Source organism: Sturnus vulgaris, chromosome 5, assembly GCF_052056855.1.
Source record: "Sturnus vulgaris isolate bStuVul1 chromosome 5, bStuVul1.hap1, whole genome shotgun sequence".
In the NCBI taxonomy this organism is placed as follows: Eukaryota; Metazoa; Chordata; class Aves; order Passeriformes; family Sturnidae; genus Sturnus; species Sturnus vulgaris.
This window is the reverse complement of record NC_142247.1, coordinates 2710296-2734393: the sequence shown is the minus strand read 5'-3', so window position 1 is coordinate 2734393 and position 24098 is coordinate 2710296. Positions and strand designations below refer to the sequence as shown.

Sequence of the window (24098 nt, the reverse complement as noted above, 5' to 3'; positions counted from 1 at the left end):
GAAATTGCCTGTGAGGGGACATAACCCAGAGCACTTCACAGAAAGCTGGGTGTGTCTAGATTTGGAGAGGATGAACTGAATAGTTGGCAAAACCCCAGTAGCCCTCTCTTTCCATGTGAGAGGGGACAAGGAAAGGCATCCCACTATGTTCACTATTACACTAAATGCTGCATCTTTAGAGAAACTCCCTTGGGGGTTCATACTTCCCTAGGATTGCTGATCTGGAGCCCTGCCTGTGCACAAAGGATTTGGCACATGGAAATCCCAGCCCTGCATGTGCCTTCCATATCCTGCTGCTGTGCTGTGAGCAGGGACCAGCCCATGGGAGCTTGGATCCTGGCTGACATGACTTGGTGATGCTGCAGTAGGGATAACTGTATGTCCTGGTTTGAAAGACAGGGGTCTGCTAAGGAAGGCAGGAGCTGTCTTGAAATGGACAATGTAAACCCTCACCCTCCAAATTATTATAATTTTGAAATTGAGGGGCTCTCAGGCAAAGAGATGGGAATAGGAATAACAGTTCTTTACCAGGAAAAATCCAAATAAAAATACAGTATTACAAAAAAAAATCCCAAAACACTGCCAGAGTGAGAATCCAAGCTGCCCCCCTCAGTCAGTCAGGGCTTGGTGCAGTCCCATTCCATGGTGGCTGCATCCTCCTGCAGTGACAGATGTGGTTCTGCTGGAGCAGGGCTCCTGCACAAGGTGCAGTTGTCCTCCAAAGCTGCAGGGATGATGTGGAAGGCTCTGGTTTTCCTCTGGGATCCAGTGGGAAAAGGCTGCTCTGCTGTTCCAAATCTCAGTTTTAATCTAGGTAGGAAATGCTTGGCTCCTCCCCCTGGCTGGAGCATCTCCCAATGGGATGATGGAATTTTATCAGTCCTGCCCTGGGACTGCATGGCCATGAACAGGAGATATTTTCCTAGACAAAGGATGTGTCCTGGAACAGATAAAGAAAACTGCTCTGCCTGGTTTTAACAGCTGGCCCATTAACAGAGGATATTTCCCCAGGAGTTATGGGGCATGGAAGAGATAAAGAACATTGCCCCACCTGGTTTTAACAGCTGGCCCATTAACAGGGTGATATCCCCCCCTGAGTTATAAGGAACACTGCTCCACCTGTTTTCAACAGATGGTTATGGAATAAATACTTTTGATTACATCTTGCATTGCAACCTAAGACATTGTTGTTTCAGTGGGGTTCCAGCTTTGGAACAAGATGCCCAGGCAGTAAATGCTGCTAGATGGATGTCAGGGATTTGGTGCCCTCCCATATCCATTTCCCAAATTTGGTCTGTGGCATTACAGAATATTGCTAATATTTCTTCATTTGCCTCCTCATCTGCTTCCAATAAATTCTTTTGAGGCAGATATTGCAGTTCCTCTTTCCTCCATTGGGTAAACCCAAGGGCAGGCAGGGGTTTTGGCTTAGCAAAATGCCTGGGACTGCTGTTGAGGTTTTGTCTGCTATGCCTGTTCTTCTTCCCTATAAATCTGTTGTCTTTGGCACAGACAGGAATTTGGCTTTTCCAAGGAAGTGGCAAAGGCTTGTCCTGTCCAGAGGCAGATTGAGGGAGGGATGTCCTCTGCTGTGTAGCTCTTTCCACAGATCCCCCATGTGACTTTGGCACAGCCACAGGCTGCTCTAGTTTGGCACAGTTTGGCACTGCTGGCTTCCAGTCGTGGCTCTGCCAGTGCATCACAAGTTGAGAGGGTGAGATAAGGGCACTGCAGATCCTGAAAATGCTCTTTACTGGGGCAGGGTACTCACTTGCCCAGCATGTGAGTGCTCAGAGAGAGGCACAAAGCTGCAGTTTGTTCTGAGCTGAGCAAACACAGCTCTGCCCTCTGTGTGTGAGAGCAGACACCGGGTGCTCTCACCTCTGTCTGGTTCTTCCCAGTGCTCAGATGTATCATCATCACTGATACACAGGCTGAGCTGAATGTCTGAACACTGTGGGTCTAGGCTGGATCTTCAGTCCCTTGTTTTCAGTCTTGGAAAAGGGAGCAGAGCTCTTTGCTTCCTATTGCTCTGTGTTTTACCTGTAGGGCATGGAAATGCAGCTCTGTACAGAAAGAATTTAGGTTGTCTTTATAGGTGTGCAGTGTGACCTAGACTGGTTAGAGCTTCTTGAGTCTGGAGGAGGTGCAAGAAAATATATGACAATAAAATAAAGCACGAGCTGGCTGTAAAGTGGTGACTGTATTCACACTGTTCCCCTTAGGCAGTGGTAAATTGGGACAATAATAAATTCACTGTTTGAAGCAAATACTGTCAGAATCAGGTATTCCTGCCAGCAGCTACCTCTACTTCATTTTATTGAGTAAGCACAGCCTTCAGTTGCTTGAGGTGCCTTTCTCTCTCCATGGCTTGCCATCCTTAGGGATGGAGAATCAGTTGTAAGTTTTGAATTCTGTTACAGCAGGCAGAGCTGCACAGGAGATCTAAATGAAGATCACACGTATTGTTTGCAAACACGGCCATGTGTGGGACTTAAATGGACTTTGCCCATGGAAGTTGTGATTTTCATTTGAGTTCAAGTTAATGACCTTGCCCCAGCCTGTGCTCATTGCCTGAGCCAAGCTGCTGGAGCTGAATGGTTCATTAGCATCAGAGCACAAAGGGGCCTGGTTCTCACATTGCTGTGACAATAGGAGATGTCAGAGAATATTGATTTGATTAGGCTGATTCTTGGTGTAGCCTGGTCTAAGTTGAGGGGAGAATCAAGGCCAAGGAACATGCCTCACCCTCAAAATGCCTGTACCAGCAGCTGTGTCATTTGTAAGCTGGTTGCAAAAGCAGATGATGGCACCATCTCTTCTGCCTGGAAAACAATACTCGAATTAAAGCCAAATTTACAAGGAGGAGTGTGCACTGTGCAGTTGTTCGGGGCAAACACACTGATTTTTCTCAAAATAAGGCAAATGGAGACAGAGTGTAAAGTTTCGAGCACTGCTACATGCATTGAGTGTAATTTTTCATGAGTGGCAGTGGCAAATGGGGGTGCTTGGAAAACGATACACATCTGCTGTTCATAGTTTGCACTCTGTGTGAGAAGTAGGCATGTCCTTTTAAAAAGTGATTCCTGAGAGCAGAGTTCCCTTACCTGGTGTTCACCTGCAGAAAAAGTGTGTAAAATTCCCACTTTTGGAAGAAATGAAGAAGAGTTCTTTTTTTACTTTTCTGCTAGTGAGTGAAGGTGCTGTGAAGTCTCTGTTCTTTGGGGGGCACTGTGTACTAATAGCTAGGCTTAGTTTTGTAGTGGAAAAGTAAATTCAGGTATTCTGTTTTCTTTGGAATATGGGCCACTATGCTGTTTGTTTTGCTTTTAGTGAGGTAAAGTCACTGTGTCCATGATTAGTTATTTCTTGTTGTGGGTAAAAAATATCTTTTTCCAGCGGGTTTTTGGATGTTTTTTTTTCATCTTTTATCATGTATAAATGAGCTTTGCACATATTTCGTTGTCTAAACTCAGAGAAATAAAATACCTCACCTAGCAGAAATGGGTAGATATACCACACCAAAATGAATGGAAAAGAGGCATAATTACATGCCAAAGTTTTAATTGCTTTAATCCAAGGTGAGGAAATACTGCTCATGGAAACTCTTGACTAAATCCTACTCTCAGGGTGCTAGGTCAGTCTCTTCCCTGTAGCCTGGGGGCCTTTCTTTCCCAACATCTTTAGGAAAGCTGAAAGCTGGAATCATCTCCTGCCCTGCATTCCTTGCTTGGTTTTCATGGACTAATGCACGACATGCTTTTTGATTCCTGCACCTTAAACAGGATCCGTTGTTTATTCACTGATTGCTTTGGTTGGCACTCTGAAGAATTGCATTGCTTTTCAGGTAGAAGCAGAGCACGGTCCTTGCCATTCAAGGGAGGTTTGGGGCACTTGGAGTGAGAGGTTTAGTGCCCTGGGAATGTGCTAAAAATCCATGATGGGAAAAGCTCCTTGCAGGGCTCTTCCACTGGATATGAACGTGTCCTAGGCAGACTGAGGCTGGGATTCCTGTTAGGAAGTGCACCCTTCTCAGTACTCACATTGCTAGCCCTTGTTACTGGGTCTAAGCAGCTCTAGGTTTTTTTATTTTTAGCTGACTGACACTGCACTGCACACAGCCCCGCGTTTGAAGAGATGCTCATATTTCTCTGCTCTCTTTTGTGGTCGTTTTTACACCCTCTTTGAGCTTGCTGGTGGCTTTGAAGTCCTATGGATTGTGCTGTTTCAGGCCAAAAGATATTGCCTGAAGCAGCATGTGTAAAATTTTCCTAAAAAGTTACCTCTGCCTGTCTAACACAGAAGCAGCTTGTCTGTGCCCAGGAGGTAATTATGAGGATGATCAAATCTGCTCGTGGTGTGTGGGCTTCTCCCTCCTGCCCTGAGCAGCAATCCCCCAGACAGAGCTGCCAGCTGGGTGGCTGGCTCACAAATCTCAGCTCCCTCACCTTGGTGTCAGAGGGGCACAGCTGTGATCTGCAGCACCTGGGCTGGAGCCTGGCTGTGTGAGATGTGATTTCAGATGAGCTGTGGAAATGGCACAGCCATAGCATCATTTAGGAACCGTCTGCTGGGCTGGGAGAAACCAGCACTGGGGTCTGTTTATGCTATGAGGAGGTCTGAGAAAATATGCAGAGCCAAACCATGCTCCCTGTGCTGGCCTGGAGCAGCAGAGGAGGTGTGAGCCAGCCGGGGGTGAAGAGCACATTTCCTGCTGCTGCTCCTCAAAGGAGGGGAAAGCAAAGTCTGCTGGACAGCCCAAGGGTGAGCTGGTGAACCTCAGCTGCTCCTGCTGCTGCCTTCTCTCTGGGTATGCTCCTCATCCAACCCAGTTCCTGAGCTGATCCTGGGGGCCCCTTTCCCCTTTCCCCTTTCCCCTTTCCCCTTTCCCCTTTCCCCTTTCCCCTTTCCCCTTTCCCCTTTCCCCTTTCCCCTTTCCCCTTTCCCCTTTCCCCTTTCCCCTTTCCCCTTTCCCCTTTCCCCTTTCCCCTTTCCCCTTTCCCCTTTCCCCTTTCCCCTTTCCCCTTTCCCCTTTCCCCTTTCCCCTTTCCCCTTTCCCCTTTCCCCTTTCCCCTTTCAGCAAGTGACACGGGTGTCACTGACCCTGGCAACAAGGCTTCCTACAAGATCTGGTTGTAGGGATAGTGCAGAAGGCGATTTTCCCCAATGAATTAGAGCTGTACTGATTACTGAGGAGTGGAAATACTTGTCTGCCCAATGAGGTTGGATGTTATAAAAGAGTGGGTCAGCTAGTTGAGAGTAAATTGCAGTTTGGGGTGCAGGGGCTGCTGCAGTTTGGGATGGGATCCTGCTGCAGTTTGGGATGGGATCCTGCTGCAGTTTGGGATGGGATCCTGCTGCAGTTTGGGATGGGATCCTGCTGCAGTTTGGGATGGGATCCTGCTGCAGTTTGGGATGGGATCCTGCTGCAGTTTGGGATGGGATCCTGCTGCAGTTTGGGATGGGATCCTGCTGCAGTTTGGGATGGGATCCTGCTGCAGTTTGGGATGGGATCCTGCTGCAGTTTGGGATGGGATCCTGCTGCAGTTTGGGATGGGATCCTGCTGCAGTTTGGGATGGGATCCTGCTGCAGTTTGGGATGGGATCCTGCTGCAGTTTGGGATGGGATCCTGCTGCAGTTTGGGATGGGATCCTGCTGCAGTTTGGGATGGGATCCTGCTGCAGTTTGGGATGGGATCCTGCTGCAGTTTGGGATGGGATCCTGCTGCAGTTTGGGATGGGATCCTGCTGCAGTTTGGGATGGGATCCTGCTGCAGTTTGGGATGGGATCCTGCTGCAGTTTGGGATGGGATCCTGCTGCAGTTTGGGATGGGATCCTGCTGCAGTTTGGGATGGGATCCTGCTGCAGTTTGGGATGGGATCCTGCTGCAGTTTGGGATGGGATCCTGCTGCAGTTTGGGATGGGATCCTGCTGCAGTTTGGGATGGGATCCTGCTGCAGTTTGGGATGGGATCCTGCTGCAGTTTAGGGTGGCGTTCTGCAATTTGGGATGGGATCCTGCTGGCTGTGCTGTGAGGAGGAAGGGATATGTGGTTGTGCAAGGCACAGACAAGGTGAGAAGATGCTGTGTGAGGAACACACAGGGTTAGGTGGCTGGGTAAGGGACAGGTTGGGGTTTAGCCAGTCATGCAGAAGGAAGAAGGGAACTTGCAGAGAGGAGAGAAGGAGTCAGAGCTGTGTGGAGCTGCCTCTGAGGAAAGGAGTCAGAATTGCTTGAGAGAAGTTCACTCAAAGAAGGCATAAAAAGTTTTTAATAAAGGACTGGTGATGATACTAGTCATGTCCATCTCGACATAATTTCTACATCTGCTTAGCCTGGACATCTTGTGTAATCTCAAAAAGTCCCCCTCATCTTTGATGGTGAAGTTCCACTTAGCACTTATATTCTGGAAGGGCTGAAAGTGAAGGATGATGCAGCATTGTGCCTGGTTTTTCAGGGGCTGAATACTCCAGTATTTAGACAAAACCCTCTTTTAGTGCTCTAGAGAGTTTACAGGGTAGGACCAAGGCTCTGCCCCAGCCATGTGACCCTCCAGGGATGTACTTTGTATATTTATATTTTGTTAAGACTCCTTACCATCCCTGTGGTGCTCAGAGACAAAGGATGGCAGACGTTTCACAGTAAAATGTTGCATGGCATAGATGTGAGGAGTGCTGTGAAGGGAACCCAAACGTGCAGGGCTGGGTCTGGGGGTGTTTGCTGGGCTGGGTCTGGGGGTGTTTTCTGGGCTGAGAGTTGTGTTCAGGTCCTGCCTCTCTGCATCAGCCTCTGGGCTGGGGAATGGGGATGGTTATTGCAGCCCTCACTGCTGTGATTCTCCAAAGCAGAGCTTTGGTCCCCCACCCTAAGCGTGGAGCATCTGTGCTAGTTGCTGGAGAGAAGTTAATTTCTAAAGATTTGTGTTTTTGCTGTGAACATTAGGAGAGTTTGGCTTACTCTTAGCTGTGAAGACAACAACAAAAAAAGTCAATTTGGGAGTGAGAGACAAGAACCATTTTGGCACAGATGGGAAGAATAGCCTTCCCCGTGGTGTATTTGGTGCTCTATATGTATCTTGCTGTGCTGTGGCAATGTGCAGGTGTGGGTGGTTCAGGATGTGTCTCTGGAATGGCAGCTGGAGACATTGCAGTGACAGTGGTGGGACAGTGCTGCTCACCTGCACCATGCCAAATTAAAAGAAAAATAATTTGGGGAAGCTCAATAATAGAAATGGCTTCATTTTGAAAAGCAAAATATTGTCCCTCCATAAATGCCCCAAAGATTTTTTTTACAGGCAGGGATCACAGCTCTGCCATCACAGCAGCTTTGGGAAGGCACTCTGAGGCTGGACCAGCAATAGCCCAAGGGGACCCTCTGGCCACCACTGCCTGCTGAGCCTCAAGGGCTTTGTGGTGACAAAATGCAGATGGTTCAGTGTCTGTACACAGCAGCCAGGGCTGTGTGCACCCCAGGGCATGATTTACACTGTATTTCTAGACCACAGCTTTACCTCAGCTTTAGACTGTAAATTTTGCAGGAAAAGTTGATCAACCTGTGAGAGCCCCAGTCTCAGAGATTTCCAAGGTAATTCTAACATGATTCTTCTGAGGGAGAGACTGCAGGCTGAGGTCTCCAAGAATGCACTAACAACCCAAAATGTGTAAGTGCTTTGACTCTTATCACAAGCAGTCCCACCCTTGCCCTGTGTTATCAAACTTCAGAGCTTAGCAATGAGCACTGGCAGGGCCCTTCCTCACTGTGATAAGGTATTGATTAAAAAATTGTATTTGATTTAGGGGTTTAATTTCTGCATACACTATTTTTCCCCCCTATGTCTTATATTTTCAATCATAAACCAGGATTTGGGTTATTCCAGTCCTGGAAATATTTTCAGGTCTGGGCTGTGACACAGAGGGGGTCTCATTGTTAAAGCAAAGGGGAGGATGTGGCTAGAGAGGCAGTCCTGGTGGCTAGGGCAAGGACTACCGTGGGAGTTCCCTAAATTGTTACTACTGTGGATTTAGGCACCTTATAACTACATTTACAAGTGGCTCCTGTCATAGGATGCAGAGGGGCATCCACTAGAACTTAACTCTGCATTCTTCAAAGCTCAGGTTTCCAGTAGCATCTCCAGGAAAACTCTGGGACCTGTGACAGTTTATTGGCTTCAAAGCTTCAAGTCATGGAAATCAAAAGTTCCTCTCAGTGAAATTCACTTGAGTGAGAAGGATGCAAACTTTATTTTTCACCATGTCATTTCCTCAAAGCAAAATTGGGTTTTTTTGTGAATTTTGATGGAAAGGTGACTTGGAACACAGAGTTTGGGATGCTTTGGCAAGGGAGTAGCAAAGTAATGGTAAGAAAAAAAAAAAGCTAAAATACCACAAGACCCCCCAGTTGCTTTCAGCTTTAGGTAGTGTCTCCCTTCCAGCTCCCTGTTGCAGTGGACACTCAGCTTGCAGGGGTTGATGGCCATGCTGGAATGAGAACCTGAGGATACTCCTGCCCTTCAGCTTTCTCTTTTGAGAGTCCACATCCCTTAATCCTGCTTTTCTCTTAGCCTGGATTCTTCAACGTTTTCCACCCTAAAAATTTAGGGGATGCTAAGATCCAGTAGAGATTTGTAATTCCTTCCTGAATAATGTCACTACCTCTTTCTATTTGGTCATGGATACATAAGCTAATAATTTCTGTATTTAATAGAATGGCTGAGAACAAGGATTTTGTTCTCTCTTTTCTAGTAAATCCCACAAAACAAAGTGACATATATGCTGTAGGTATTACTCTTGATATTTAAAACTGTTGTAGCCACATCATGGCAGCTGTCTGGCATTAGAAGAATTTTCCAAGGGGTTGTTAAAGTGAAGGAAAAAAGTGCCTTCAAAAAACAAACACCACTTTTTGCTTCATATAATAAACCAGTGAAATTTAAAATGGCCCTAAGAATAATTATGATTTCTTGCTGTAAATCTGCATAGATTTGTCTCTCTTTGAATTTTTTTATGCTATAAGGATTAGTTTACTGTCTGTGGACTAGATCCTTCTTGCATTACACATGTGACTAAATCTGTGGGGCCCAGTTACCAGAAAAAAGGAACCCAGAAAGGCATTAAAATAGTTTAGCCCATTCAGCTGCAAAGTCATCTTACACTAAACCAGTTAGGGGTAAACTATGTGTATGTTATTGTCAAATATGAACCTGCAGAACATCTCCTGCTCTGGAATCTCATTCCCTTAGAGCACTCAGCTGTTGTGTAGCCTTTCTTAGTGACTGGTACATGTTGGGATCTCTGCACTGTGCTGTTTTCTAGGCAATAATTTTCCTCTTTATTTTCACACTTGGTTTATGTACTTTGTATGTTTCCATGATCAGTCTTTATCTGTTTGTCCATTTTTGAAATACCTGCATAATTTGCAAAGTGTGCAATCATTAAATTAAATTAAATTAAATTGCAGTGTGCAATCATTAAAGCAAAACAAAGGTAAAAATTAATTTAGGTTTACTTTATTGATAATATTCAAAGATAGTGCCAGTATTGGTCACATTAAGGAGATGTAAGGCTATTTTCATAGTAAGTGAACCAGATTTGATCTCTAGATGAATAGTTGTAGACCTATAAACTAAACCTATGTATCCAACTAATCCAGCATGCCAAGGATCATCAAAGTTTCAAATCCCTTTAAAAGTTATTTTTCAGAACATGGCTATTCTATCTGTAACTTCTATTGTACTGTTTGAAATGGAATCAGGCTGTGAAGCCTGCCAACTCATCTTTCATGTGCCTTTCCCACTGGTGTCTCTCTCTTTCTGCAGAACCAAGCTTGCACAGCAGAGCGTTTCTGTTGCCTTTTACATGTGGTCCTCGTTAAAAAAAAAAAAAAATACAATGAAGTTTAGCTGTGGCGAAATTATTTATTTGATATTCTTAAAAAAAAAAAAAAAACCTGGTGCAAAAAGTAAATATGTTTACTGTATCCCTTTCCATCCAGCGCATTTCCTTTTTTTAAGCCCCGTTTCTGTTGAACAAGACAGCCTCTTTCTCCAAGATTAACATTTCTTATGATTGTTCCTGACAGAGGATTTACTTTCAGAGGCCCTGCTAAGGATAACCAAAAAAGGGCATGTAGCAAGACACTTTTGGCAGCTCGCACGAATTTTCGGGAGGCTTTTTAGGTCTTGGTTTTCTGATGAGTGGCTTCCTGAGCATGCCTGGGGAATGACAGGCATCCCTGCAGGCAGGCTGAGCCCACCTTGGCTTAGCTCAGCCATTGGCCGCCCATCAGAATAAATCGAGGACAATGCATTCCGCCGCCTGCCAATTGTAAACATCGGGGATGTGTGTGTTCACTTAGCATCGGCTTTTTTGGGAGGGGCCAAGGGAAAGCTGCGCTTTTATTGAATAGGGCTGTGTGTGTGTGTGTGTGTGTGCGGGGCTGCTGTGCCTTTCTCCGCTGCCCCAGTTATTATTCATTTCCTTCCCAGTAGCTGAGAACTTTGCAGCCAGAGGTAAGGAAGGGCTGGCGGGGTGTGTTTGTTTGGGAGCGAGCCGGGCTGTCGGGGATGATTCTTGCTCTCCTCCTCTCTTCTCTGTGCCCCCTCCTTTCCAGATGTTGGGAGGGCTGCATGGGGGATGCGTGTTTGCTCACCCCGCTGGACCCCGGTGAGGAGATGCTGGCCAGGATCTCTGCTGGTCCATCACTCTATTTTTGATCCTAACCTACCTACCTTTTCTTTCCTTCCCCCCACATTTTCTTATTATTTTTTTTAATTTTTTTTTTTTTTTTGAGAAAGTTTTCAGTGTGTTATGGTCCGCTGAATCGCTTTTCAATTTTGCAACTTAATACGTGGACTTCCAACTGCAAGGGCAGTGTCGGGGCAGTAAGCGATACCGTGAAGCCCTGGTTAGTGTAAGTGATCTGATAGTCGCCGCTGTCCCCCCTGGCAGCCTTTCACAGGAGGATTGTTGACAATAGATGGCATCAGTTTTTGTTTTCAGCCTCCCAACATGCGTTGCCAGAATGTTTCTTGTGAAGTCGTCTTTCCTGTTAAAAAGGAGGGGGGGGGATTAAAAAATTTTGCTTGGGTGGGACTGGAGCTCTTGGAAGTCTGGGTCTGTGTTTGTCAGAACTGGAGAGCAGGCTCCCCTTCCCAGCTCCTTGGACGTGTTGGGACACTTGGAAAGCATTGTGCAAGGCTGGCTGCTGCTAGCATGGTATTCTGCATAGCAGGGAATTTCTCAGGGAAAGGGCTGGGAAAATGAAGGGAGGGAAGGGAGGAAGTCAGCTGCAGATGAATGCTTGGTAGCTGCAGACACTGACCAAGCTGCTAAGCTCTGGCCAGACCTGCAGGGATAGAATAGATTTGTCTCATGTGTCAAATGTTGTTTGGAAGAATGAAAACATAACTGTTTTGAAATGACTTTTTTATGGAGTATTTGTTTTCAAAGGAGAATTTCTTCTCAAAGTATGAAGTTTTTGTACAGTTTTGCCTGAGAAGGCTTCCCCTGCTAAAAGGCAGACAGGAGAATAATTTGGGAAAATAACACATTCCCTCCTTGGCAGCAGCTCAAAGAAAATAAGGAGGCAGAGTGGGATTTTTTGTAAGAACCATGTATTTATTATAATTTGTCTATTTTAGATACCATACTGTGAATGATTGTGTTTGTATGATTTGCCATTGGAGAACCCTTGGGCTCTGCCTCCATTCTTTTTCTGTGTCATTAAATGTAGCAGTGAGTCTCATCTTTTTCTCCTGCCATTTAGACAGGGTGGGACCCTAAAACTACACACACCGAAATCAATGGATCAGACTATTTCAACATAAACTACAAGTGGAGCAAAACTTTTAGTCCATTTGCTCTATTAAATTGCCTGTAAGGTAAAGCAGGGCAGAACTTTTCTCAAAATATTTGAAGAAATGATTGGTCTGCCTTGTTTGGGGAAGCTGCTTTGATAATAAAACCTGCATATGTTAATGTAGACTCTAAATCGTGGTGGGAGGGAAGAAATACCAGATAAGATGTCTGCAAACAAGAGACTCAATTGAAATAATTTGTTTTTCCTGAAAACTCCTCTTTGTTGCCACTTGCAATGACAAGAGGATCAATTCTCACAGCCTTCATTCACAGGATTAATCCTGGTGAAATCAATACCATCATTAATGGATTCAGGGGCTGATGCAAAGGGAGTCCTGTGTACTCTGAATACACTTTGACAGTGAGTGATGTAAGCATGTTTCAGGAGAATGAGGGATTTTCTACAACTGCTTCTTCATACACTCACAGCATTATTCTGACATGGAGCAGCCTGAGAAAGGAGTCACTTCCCTTGTGCTTTTAATTCTTGACAGACACAATGCAATAATGACAGGAAATTAAAGATAGGTGAGTTGAAAGGGAAGTGGGGAAGGGTGTAAGTTCCTCTGGCTGGCATTGCAGGGAAAATTGAGGTGCATTTAGATGGGAAGGTTTTTTTTTTACTGGTCTCATTCATGGGGCCAGAATGTGACACAGAGCATCTGTTCAGCCCCATCCGGGATTAGGGTGCAGTGCTGCTTATTCCAGGTGGGGAGACCACAAAGGTAGGGCAAGGCTTTTCTCATGGGTGGCTGCTGTCCCATGAAGATGCCAGGGAGGCTCTGTCAGGAGCCTGACTGGAATTCCTCCTCGTCTGACACTTCCCTTTGCACAGCTGGAGCAGCCCTGCCTGTGGGGGTGATCTTTTCCTTGCAGAAAAGTGAGAGCCTGCAGGATTTCCTTCCTGCAGGACAAATACAACTGGAATGTTCTGGGGCTGTGGAAAAAAACCCCCTGATTTCTCAGGAGCTGCTTACATGAGACCTGTTCTTGTGGGCTTGCCTGAGTTTTACTTTGTATTAAAGATCAGTGGAGTTCTTAACCCCTATCTGCCAAAGGTGCAGCTGGGAACATTTGATCCCAGTGTGTGAACCAAGAGGGACAGGAAACCATATATGCCAAAGAATGAGAGGGCCAGGAGATCATAACTGTCCATCTGCAGGGCTGCTCTGGACTCTCCTGGGTATGGCAGAAAGCACCAAAAAAGGCAACAGGGCAGAAGGGGAAGTGCAGTCCTGGGAGCACTTTTGATTGCCTTTGAGAGGAGCTTTATAGGGAGTTTGCAGGATTGGGCTCCAGGTGTACAAAGCCTGGGGCACACAAGCCTGTGACTGCACAGAGTGGGAGCCTGCCTTCAAAGAGAGCTTTCATTCTTTAAAAATTGTCTCCTCTTAGTAACTGCCCCCTGGCAGCTTGTAATGAGAAATTTGCTGCTTTGGGGAAGGTGTGTGTGTGCAGGGGATGGTTTGCTGGCTTTGTGCAGGGCTGCTGAGGGGTTCAGTGGGTGAGGGTGGATTTGGGGCAGCTGTACTGGAAGGAAGTCACCTACAAAACGTGCAGGCACCTCCTCTTGGGGTGCTGGTCTTGCTTGGAAGGTGTAGCTGCTGCTTGTCAAGGGTTTGGCTGAGGTTGAAATTTGACTCAGAGGCATTTGAAGGTCATGTTAGATCTGACCTTTCTGGATGAAACACCCAGGTCACAGGACAGTTGAGCTATAGAACATTTTTTTTTTTTTCTTTCCTGATGCTTTTGTACACTCGACTAGCCCAGCAAGGAAGGACACTCTGTAATTTGGGATCCCTCCCACCCCCGCGGGAGCTTGCTCCTAAAATTTCTTGAAACAGATTTGATCAACCGAAAAGGTTAGGGAATGTAACACTGTTCTTAGCTGCTGTGTTAGCTGTGTGGTTTACATCCTGCATTACAAAGGTGCTCCTTTTAATGCATTTTTCCTTTGGAACCACCACCACAAACCAGTGTCTCTTTCCCTTTTCTTGCCCTTCAAGAGGGGAAAATTCTGTCCACGAAGCATAGGGGCACCTCCTGATCACAAAATCTTATCTACAGCAGTGTTTATGGGTTGAAGCCAGGAAGAATTGCTTGTGGGGACTGTCCTGCTGGCTTGCAGTGAAGGCAGGACCAAATAGCTGAGGAAGCAGGTGAAAGAAAGGGAAAAAAAACCCCAGCAATATCTTAAGCCACTGGAGTGATTTCTCCTTTGAATTTTTTTCCTGTGGTCATAAATACCTGGTGAGTCACTTAATGGCCCTGTGTCTGTTTCTCTATCTCCAAGTAAAGGATAATCTGAACCTTTCTGTATTTAGCCCATGGGGCTGCCGGGCTTAGTTCATTAGTGTTTATAAAGAATTTGCAATACCAAAATGCCGAGTTTAGGCACTGGCTGAAACCTTGTTTTTGACTGATTTCCCAGATCATCTTAGGCTTTTTTTCCTTGTTGTGTTCACACAGATATGTGTTAGATTTCTAGATGATGGGTATAAAACCACTGGAGCCCAGGGAATGGGGTGAAGGTGGGCCAGGCTCAGTGGTGACAATGTGCTGTCATGTCTGGAGGGCATTTCCCGTGTGCTTGAAGTTTGAATTGTTTGTGCTGCATCTGGACAGCTGTGAAGCTGTCATGTGTGCTCCAAAAAAAATGCACAAAGGCAGCTTTTGCTTACAGATCCACCATAGAGTCAAAAGCTTGGAAGCAAAACTACTCAGCAAGCTGCTGGACCTTATCTGCTTGCTCAGTCTCATGTTGATGAGAGAAGTTGAAATTGTAAGCCCTGAGGCCAGGCCAAGCTGCAGTGGGGAAAATATTAGGGAAAGAGTTCAGGGCAATGGAAACTTTGCATGTTTCCACACCCACTCGTGTGTACAGAATACAAATAAAGAGCATTTTCCCTTCAGACTTGCTGTGGAGGGCGTGAAGCAAAGTGGAACCCACCCGTTTGCACATTTTCTGGTTTATGTCCTTAAATGGCAAAAAAAAAAAAATCTTTGGAATTTAGCTCATAGAAGGGTTATAAATAGATTTGTGGAGATAAAGTTTTGCTGTAAATGCTCTGGTTTGGGATCTATTCAGAAGGCTGACAAACATGAAGAGGAAAGTATTGCTAAATGCAGGAATATAGTGTCACTGCACATCCATGCACGTGTGGCCTTCCCAATCTTCCCTCAAGCATGTGCAGACCTAAAGGGCATGGAAATCACCATGTTCCTTTTAAAAATTAAATAACCTGGGCTGAGGAGGAACTAGTGCTCACGGTTTTTAAATGGCTAAGGGAGACTGAACCTGTGACAGCAATGTAAACAAAGATTTGTAGGCAGCTTTTTTTTTTTTTTTTTTTTTTTTTGGTGTGTGTGTGTGTGTCCTTGTGCAAAGGAGCTGAATTTGCCTGGGGGGAGGCAGAGCAGGGCTGGACAAGCTCTCCTCCAGGAGCAGCAGAAGTCAAGGTTCGATCCTGCAGGCTTGTGCCCATTGGATCCCAGTCATCTTCAAAGGGAGCTCTGCCCAAGTGAAGCAGTCTGTGATCAGGCCATTGTTTGTTTCTTATTTGCAAGGCTTTGATGTTCTCTCTTGTCTTTCTGACTGCCACAGGCCATGTTTTTACCCTTTTCCCACTTCATTATTTTCTTTGACAGTGAGCTCTCTAATGGTGAAATGGCCCTCACTTGATTTTGTTTCTTTTTTTTTTCCCTTGAGCCACAAAGTTCACCCTGGTAAAATCTTTTCATCCCAGAAGCACAAAGGCATGACCTTTTATAATTCCTCTCCATTTCAGAGGACCTAGCAGTGCTAGTGTGATGGCCCAGACCATTTCTTTCTCTATCAGCTGCTGTACTGAGAACAATTTCTGCTCAGTCTGAGTAGGTTCAGCTGCAGATGGGAGAGGCAAAGGACTTTATCTGCACCTTCCTAATGACCCTGTGATAACCTCATTTCTCCCAGCAATTTCTACAGTCATTGAGCTGAGGAGAATTTGGCTTTGCTCTGGCCTAGTTAAAACTCATAAATTTGGAAAAGAAGTTCCAAGAGTTTGTCTGTGATGTGTGGGGCTAGGAGTGGGTTGGAAAAGGTTTGGTCAGCTCTCCTTTACCTGCACAGCTTGACCTGCAGGATGCCTGCAGTCAGCATCACTGTGGGTCTGCAGAGAGGTTTTGCTGCTTGGTTTGGCTTTGGGAACAGCATTTCCCCATGTGCAGAGCCACACCCCTGCTATGAAAATGAGGAGTTTCATTCAGATGTCTGATAAGCCACAGCTGTTGCTTTGCCACTTCAAACAGAACTGGGATTATAAAGACTGAAGTGCAGCATTTTAATTGCTGTAAATATGAGCAAGAACGTTTAGGCAATCCAGATGATACAGAGCCAAGCATTTCTGTGGCTAATGTATATTATACTGACAAAAGCAGGCCAGCTGAGAATTTCCCTACTGCTGTCCCAGTAATTTAAAACACCACTTATTTCTTTTCTGCTGTATTGGTGAAAATGAGGGAGAACCTGGGCATTAGCTGGCCTGAATCTGAACTTCATTTCAGTAGCTATGCTGGGACACATTTAGTGATATAAATGATATTGAGGGTTTTTTAAAATATACATTGGATCTAGTCTGTTTGATTTCCTTGAGTTAGAGGAATTCAGAATTCCCTGTGAGCTGCTTGCTATCAAGAAGCTGGCCCTTTTTGTTTGATTTTCTACACATCCCCTGAAGGACAATGACAGTAGGAAGCTGGGTCAAAATCCCAGGAATGAGCATTCACTGGGAAATGCTATTTTGTACAAGAGAGGGCACTGCAAACCTAGAAAGGCAGGAAAATTCCATTGCTCCTTGCTCCCTGGTGATTAAAAGGCTCTGCCATATATAGGAAAGGTCTGAGCTTCATTTCCTCAAACCTCAGCAGCAAATGGCTTATCCACTCGACACGAGATGCAATCAAGGAACATTCTGACAATAAAAAGGAAAAGCAGAAACTCTTGCATGTAGTCTGCTTGGAGTTTTCTCTGCTGTGTGTTATTAGAAGCTCTGTGAGCAGGTTTTTTTTCTTGCTCCTTTATTTAGATCCCTGTAAACTTCAGTCAGTTTTGCTTGCCACTTAACCCTCCTTCTAAAACCAGACACACCAGTCTATTTCCTCTCCCCCCACCATATAACCCAAACAAGAAAATAGCATTTCCTTTACCCCAGTGCATGTATAAACGTAGTTCCTTGGTCTTCAGTGCATCTAGTGTGCATTTATATAGCTAAAAACTGGGATTAGTGGACAAAATCTCATTCTCACCAGGTATAAAGCACTAACTTTAAGAAAATCAATGATTAAATGCCACTTTTTCAGGGATGGGGCCACAGGAGTGAAGCAAATATGTGTGTGTGTATAAATAGGGATGAGTTTTTGGGGGGAGGAAGGGAGCAATGTGCTTTGGATGGGAATTGCAGAAGGGGTTCCCAGTGCTCCATGTTGCTCTCAGGGATTTTCTTTCCATCCCATCAATTTTTGGGTGGTGAAACTCGACACAGACAACCTTGAGATGCAAAATCTTCGGAGCACAGTTGTGTTTGCATCCTTGCTTTTCAGTTTATTTTGTTTGGGGATGCGTGCTCTCTGCCATCAAAATCATGGGGATAAAGTAGTTGGTGTAGTTGGATTTTTATTTCACGTGGAGAAAGTTTAAGTGCAATAATTGAGCAGCAAGATGTACTTTGCTTGATGGAGATTTCCTGGAGTTTTTTGTTGTTTTGCACTGAGCACCTTAGAAATACATTGTTTGTGTCATATTGGTAAGTTTAGAGATTCTCTGCTATGATTTTGCTGGAAAGACAGATCTTTGTGGCCAGGAAGGCTGATGGATCAATTTGATTTCTCAGACTAAACCTCATTCCACACCACACTCATGTTTTGAGGCCACTTTTGACATGGGGTGTCACAGTCACCACAGGACAGGTTGCCTGGATTTAAAACCAGCAAATACTTTTCATCTCTGGCCAGCAGTACTCCTGAGGAGGTGGCCTTTGACATTATCACAAAGTCATGCTAAGACATGGCCACTGAGGAGCTTGAATGTGGCCAAAAGAAGCATGGTCAGGTTGTGACTGTTGGGTAATGCAGTAGTAGCACATGAATAATTCTGTTTTCCATCTCTTAGAAGGATCAGGGGTAGCCAATTTGGAGACCAAAATAACTGCTTATCTAATCTCATTCATATTTTTTCATTCAGGATTTGGATTGTGAGAAACTCTGCATTATATCAGCTTTTTAAATGGCATCTGGAGCCTTTGGAAAAAGTCCTTGAGTAATAATCACAATAAGTATTATTGCATGGGCAAAAATGCTTTTCATTTCTTCTATTTTTACAGTCTCCATGATTCCAAAGAGAGACTGCTTTGTTTTTCTTTTACCTCTTAAAAGAGGAAAGTGTAAATGATGCTTGTTTGGGCATAATTTTCCCTTTGGTTTTCCCCTCCCCTGAATGATTTGTGACCCTGCTCAGTGTGTTTGTGCAATCCCATCCTGGCTGTTTGTGGAGAAGCTTTGCAGGAGCTCATGGTGTTGAATTCTGCTGCTCTGCACTGTCCCCATGGTCAGTAAAGATGTTTATTGCTTCACTTGTCAAACCAGAAACTACTTCATCATCCTTGTGCCATCTGCTGTAGTGACCTAACTGCTTTTCCAAAGCAGGCAGTTTATTTTGTTTTGATTTGCTTTTTTATTTCCCCCTCTGTTCATCTGTAAATAGATGTGAGCTCCTTTCTTGGAGTCAGTGTATAGCAAACTTAATATTAAGAAGTGGAGAGGGAGTAATGGTGTGTTTGCCTTCTGTGTCAGAGTATCTGATAAAGATCAGTTCATCTTAGTGAAAAATGAAAGGAATTTACTGTATGTGCAGGGAATATGTTTTGTTATAAATGAACGTACTGAAGTGGTGACAGGCTGTGAATCTGACTTATATGACAAAATACAGTTACACACTTCTGAAAGCCTGGAGACTGGTGTGATGAACTGGAAAAAACATTATAATCTGAGCACGTTATTTCTGTCTCTCCTGTGACCCTCCAAGGCAATAGAGAGGCACTGATGGAGAGGCTGGTGGCATTAGCAAGAATAGGACTGGTCTTGTTGGTCCTGGTTCCATGCTTACAGATGCTGAGGCTGAATTTAAGCAGGCACTCTCAGTGCTTCCCAATTTAGGATTAAATACCAGAAGCCATAGGTATAAAAAAAACCCCATAACCAACACCAGTCTGCCCCCAGAAAACAGAAAAGCTGGGAAAGCCATATATAGGTCATCTTGTCCCCATCCTGGAGGCAGTGTAGGATAATTCCCAAAAGTGCATTCACACATGTTTTGTCCATAAACACCTCTGTTTATTAACAAAATACAATAAACTGTCATTTTTTTCACTGAGGGTTGGGATAATTTGCTGCACTTTCTAGATTTTAGCAAGGGGAAATAGCTTTCATTCTAAAATGTATTTCTTGGCCCATGGATATTGCTGATGTGAATTCATGCAAAAAAAAAAAAAAAGCCCTAATGAATGGAAACTTGTAGAGGAGTTACCAGCAGCTGGTTTTATTATGGACCATGGCTCTGACATGATCTCACACATGTTTAAGACAAGTGTTACCTCACTGGCTTCAGTGGAAATGCTTTTCATTTGCAAGGGAGTAAATGAAGCCAAAATCAGACAGAGACCTAGGGAGACTCTCTGGGAGAGGGTTTTAGTCTGGGAAATGTGCTTTACATAGGTATAAAATATATGGGCATATCTGCACACTGCAGTAAATGTGTCAGGCCACCTGAGAGAGAGCAGCCAAATTCTGCTTTGAGTAGCACCTGTGTAAATCCAGAATGGACTGCAGGGAAAATGTGCCAGGGCAGACCAAAGAGGTATCTAATTTTCTTAGAGTGCGTTTTTCTTATTGGATTTCTTAGGTTTCTTTGATTAGATGACTGGAAAATAGAGCAAAATTAGACTGTTGTCAGGGAGCTTCATGTTTTTGGCTCCTTATTTTCAACCATATCAAAGTTTTGTTAACTGTGAAACCATTTCAGACAAAAGCATTACGTGTACAGCTATTCTGCCTTGAAAATATGCAAGGAAACAGTGAAATAAGGACTATTTATTTCTTTAGTCAACTCTTCAGAATTGGGTAATAATGCATCTTCTTTCAAACTCAGCCTTCAGCTCAGCTGAATCCTGCAAAATTGGAGGGAGGTAGCTGTGCTTTATTGAAAATGTAGCTATGGTCTCAAAAAGGCAGAAGAACTTTAAAACTTCTTCAGGTCCAGTAGAGATGTTATTTAAGAGGGATATTTTGGTTCTACAGCAAATCTGCAGCTGTGAGATGGGCTTTGCTGTTTTTTCTGGGTGTGAGGAAATGCAGTTGAAGATGTGACAGGTATTGGTTCACAGTGAATGAAGGACACAAGGGAGGGATTTGCTGTCTTGGTTTGTTGCTCCCTTTGTTTTGTTGGTCCTGCTTTCTGCTCTCCTGCACAGCAGCACCTGAGGCACACCTGGAACTGGAGCCTGCAGCCTCTTTGGTGTGAGCTTTGAAATGTTGTGTTTTAGGTGCAGAGTTTAACCTGGCTTCCTTGATTTTAGCAGGACTTCCCACCAATGTAAACACCGGTTTCAGATGCTTTTTGCTTTACTCAGTGTTTGAAACAGGGATGTTTACAGGTGTGTGGTGTAAAGTTTCCTTGTAATGTGGTTTGCAGCTGATGCTGTGCACTCCCGGTGATGGAGGGAAAATGTTTTAAGACTATGGAATTCAGTAGTGTTAACTTTCATTTTTACTTTCCTTGAGGACTTGAAGGAAAGCAGAATGATGGTAATTAAGCTTGATCTGTAGCCCAAAATTGAGGGGGGGAAGGCAATAAAGTATAGGGAATGTTTTAAATGGCCCTATCTACTTATTTAAAGCGAGCTCTTAGAGACTGGGGTTACAAGCCTCTTCTCAGCCTATTACAGGTTTCTAAGTGCTCACTGTCTGAGCCAAAGCTAATTATATTGTCCACGGAAAAAGCACAGCAGAAGCTGGTGTCCCTGTGGTTCATACAACTGCTAATTATTTCCAGTGGTGATGCAGAAATACGTTCTTACATAATTGGTCTGAGATCACCAACTTGTTTCACGTAGATGCCATCAGGCAGAAAGGATCCTGCCAGCTGCACTGCCCTGCCAGATTCTCAGTGGCAGGCATGAAGTACAGAGCCGATTGCTGAAAGCATTTGAGATGTGATTTTTTTTAGTTCTCCCTAGATCTTCTCCCTGAGGAAATTAAATGCTGCTGAGAGAGCAACTCCAGTGGGAGAGCTCATGTTTGAATACAGCACAGAAATCCTTTTCTTTTGCTGGCTTCCAGCATTTTTCTGTCTTGAAAACCACCCCATATTTCTATTTTAATATTGTTTTTAGTTGAGCAGTGCTTACCAAATTCAGTCAGCCTCGTATGTGCTAAACAACACTGTGCATGCTGTAGGTGCCTTTACTGAGACAAAACTGGCCAGGGTCATGTGCAAAGCCAGTGAGAGAGAAGGGCAGAGGTTGGCACTTCTGTCTGCTACAGCAAGACACACAGGTCTAAAATATTCTGTCATCCCAAGGAATAATATCCACAGGTGTCCCAGTTTTGGCCAGGCCAGGATTAATTTTTTGCAGTAGCTTGGGGGTGCTGGTGGAGGAGAGGCTGGACCTGACCTGGCAGTGTGAACCTGCAGCCCAGAAAGCCAATTGTGTCCTGGGCTGCATCCCAAGGCATGTGGGTAGCAGGGCAGGGAGGCAATTCTGCCCCTCAGCTCTGGGGACACCCCACCCATGAGTGCTGCATGAGTTCTGGGGTCCCCCAGCACAAAAACGACATCAGCCTGCTGGAGCAAATCCATGGGAGTCACCAAGTGCAGCAGAGGGTTGGAGCAGCTCTCCTATGGTAAAAGGCTGAGACAGTTGGGTTTGGGAAGAGAAGGCTTGAGAGTAACCTGGAATGCAGTGTGGGATGGAGGGATCAGACAGAGGGTGCTGCACCCAATCCTGCCGTGCCCGAAAGTGATGCAAGAGTTGACACAAGTGTGTCAGAAATGAACAACTAGGATTTTATTCTGGAGCACATCCATGGCAGGAGGGTTCACAGGAACAGCTGTTTCTCATACAGCTTTGGTGCTGCCCGCTGCACAAAACATCCCTCTGAAATATGAGCAAGAAAATCTTGATGTACTGCAGCGACTTTGCATTTGTACAGGTGCAATTGGCTTCAGCTGAAGGGCCATTTGGATGAGATGGAATGTCTCATTTATATCTCAGTTATAAATTACATCTGGACATTTGCACGAAATGTAGTAGAAAACAAACACACTCCACTTGTTGGTGGTGTTGCTGTGTTCATGAAAGATGACCTGCCCTCCTTCCCCACATGCAATTTCTGTGTGGACATAATGCCCCTATTCAGTATTCACAGAGACAGTGGTGGCTACCCAACTTGGCTGCTTGATTCTGCATTTGCAGAATTCCACCCAGCTGAAATCACTGATTCTGCAAAGGGAATTTGTTTATACATTTTTTTTCCTTCATTAAAAAAATGCAATTAGTGGTTTACAATGTTTATATGGATGGCACCAGCTGAGTCTTTTTCCAGTCCATTGCATGCTGTTTTCATGTGACCTGCAATAAGAATTGTGCAAAAAAAAAAATCTCACTGGGATGTCCAATTTTAAGTTCAAATTCCCACTGTAAATAAGAAGCTTTGTCAAGCTTAATTAATCTCCTTAGGTGATATCAGTGTTGTGGGTTTTTTTTTTCCCAAGGGATAGAAAAAAAGGAGACTGAATAGAAGTAAGCTGCTATCCTGCAAATTTCAGCAATTAGATCTTCAACTGTTGTATTATATTGAATAATTAAGTCAATTCACCACCCAATTTTCACTTTTTCTATTCAGCAATCCCTAAAATCTCTTTTGGGGAGCCAGCTGTGCTTGCATCCAATTTTTCCCTATGAGGGCAAGTGTGCCAGTTCAAAACTTTGGGGTGTGCCAGCCATCCTAAGAGGGCATAGTGTTAAATATCTTGTGTGAATATGAATATTTTGCTGTTTTGTGTGAAACTGAGTGACAGTGCAGTCCCAGACTTCTTTCTTTTTTTACCTGATTGCTTTATTTTGTACATCTTTTGCTTCACTTTACTGATGACATACTACTTCTGGTTTAATATCACAGCAATACAAAGCTTGTTGACAATTTATTGAAGTAGCTTTTAGGCAATCACATTGTGGCAATGTACTGCTTATTGCATTGAAACCTGTGCAGTCTGTGCCCACGTTTACCTTTGGTGAAATTAATTTCTAACCACTTGTCATTTTACAAAATATATCTCAAAATGGTGCAAAAAAAGCAATTATTTCCCCTCTCCCTTAATAGTGAAAAAGCTTCACTGGAGTGAATACTGAAAACGTTCACTAGAGTACTAAATAAAGGGTTCTAGAGGAAAATATCTGATTTGAAAATCCCTAGCACATTATTCAGAGGTGACCCTTAAGGCAGTGAAATACCTTTAGAGATGTTGCACATCAGGAGCTGTAGGCACTCTCCTCTTTGTACTCTGTGCTGAGATATTTCCAGCAGCTTTTGAAAGTAATAATTTCTCTTTTGGAATGCACAATATAATCTGCATTTCCCCAAAGCAGTGCTTTTAGGAACTTTTAATTGTCATCATTTGGATTGGGAGCTGCTCTCCTAAAAGAACAACTCTGGCTGTTTTGGGGATTTTTTTGTCAATTTTACCTGTTGAATATTATTTTAGTATTTTTTTTCCTATTAACAGCTGACTGTACCACAGAAATATGGAGACTGCCCAAAGAAATATGTGCCTGCCCTTGACTTTTACCCATTTGAATCCAGTCAGTGGCTTCACATTTCCCAGCTTGTATTTGTGCTTGCTGAGGGGAATGGGACCTGAAATGTCATTGGGAATGATGTTCTGTCTTCAAACAGCTCAGTCACTGCTCCATGACCAGAAGTACCAGATTTTGTTAGGACCCTCAGCTGTTAACATCAAACTGAGAATAATATCATTTTTTGTGCATAAATTTATGTAGGTAGAGAAACCAAAGATTTAAACTTTTAGGTAATTGCTGTCTAATTATCATAGCCTTGGTGATGACAGAGAAAAGAGAAATGGACACAAGTTACTCTGAGCCATCAGATAAGAAATCCAGATCCTGTAGTACATGCTAGCTGCAGTATTG

At 44.3% G+C, this 24098-nt stretch overlaps 1 protein-coding gene across 8 annotated transcripts in view; it reads left to right on the top strand.

Moving 5' to 3' along the window:
- The first annotated feature begins 10353 nt into the window (after positions 1–10353).
- Positions 10354–24098, top strand: part of CALD1 (caldesmon 1) — a 172848-nt gene continuing 159103 nt past the window's right edge. For 5 of the 8 annotated variants that reach the window (XR_015803619.1, XR_015803620.1, XR_015803621.1 and 2 more), the window contains exon 1: positions 10354–10508. The gene's annotated coding sequence lies outside the window, so the exon portion shown is untranslated. The remainder of the gene's footprint in view (positions 10509–24098) is intronic. The other 3 variants (XM_088164545.1, XM_088164544.1, XM_088164540.1) reach the window with 2 other exon arrangements.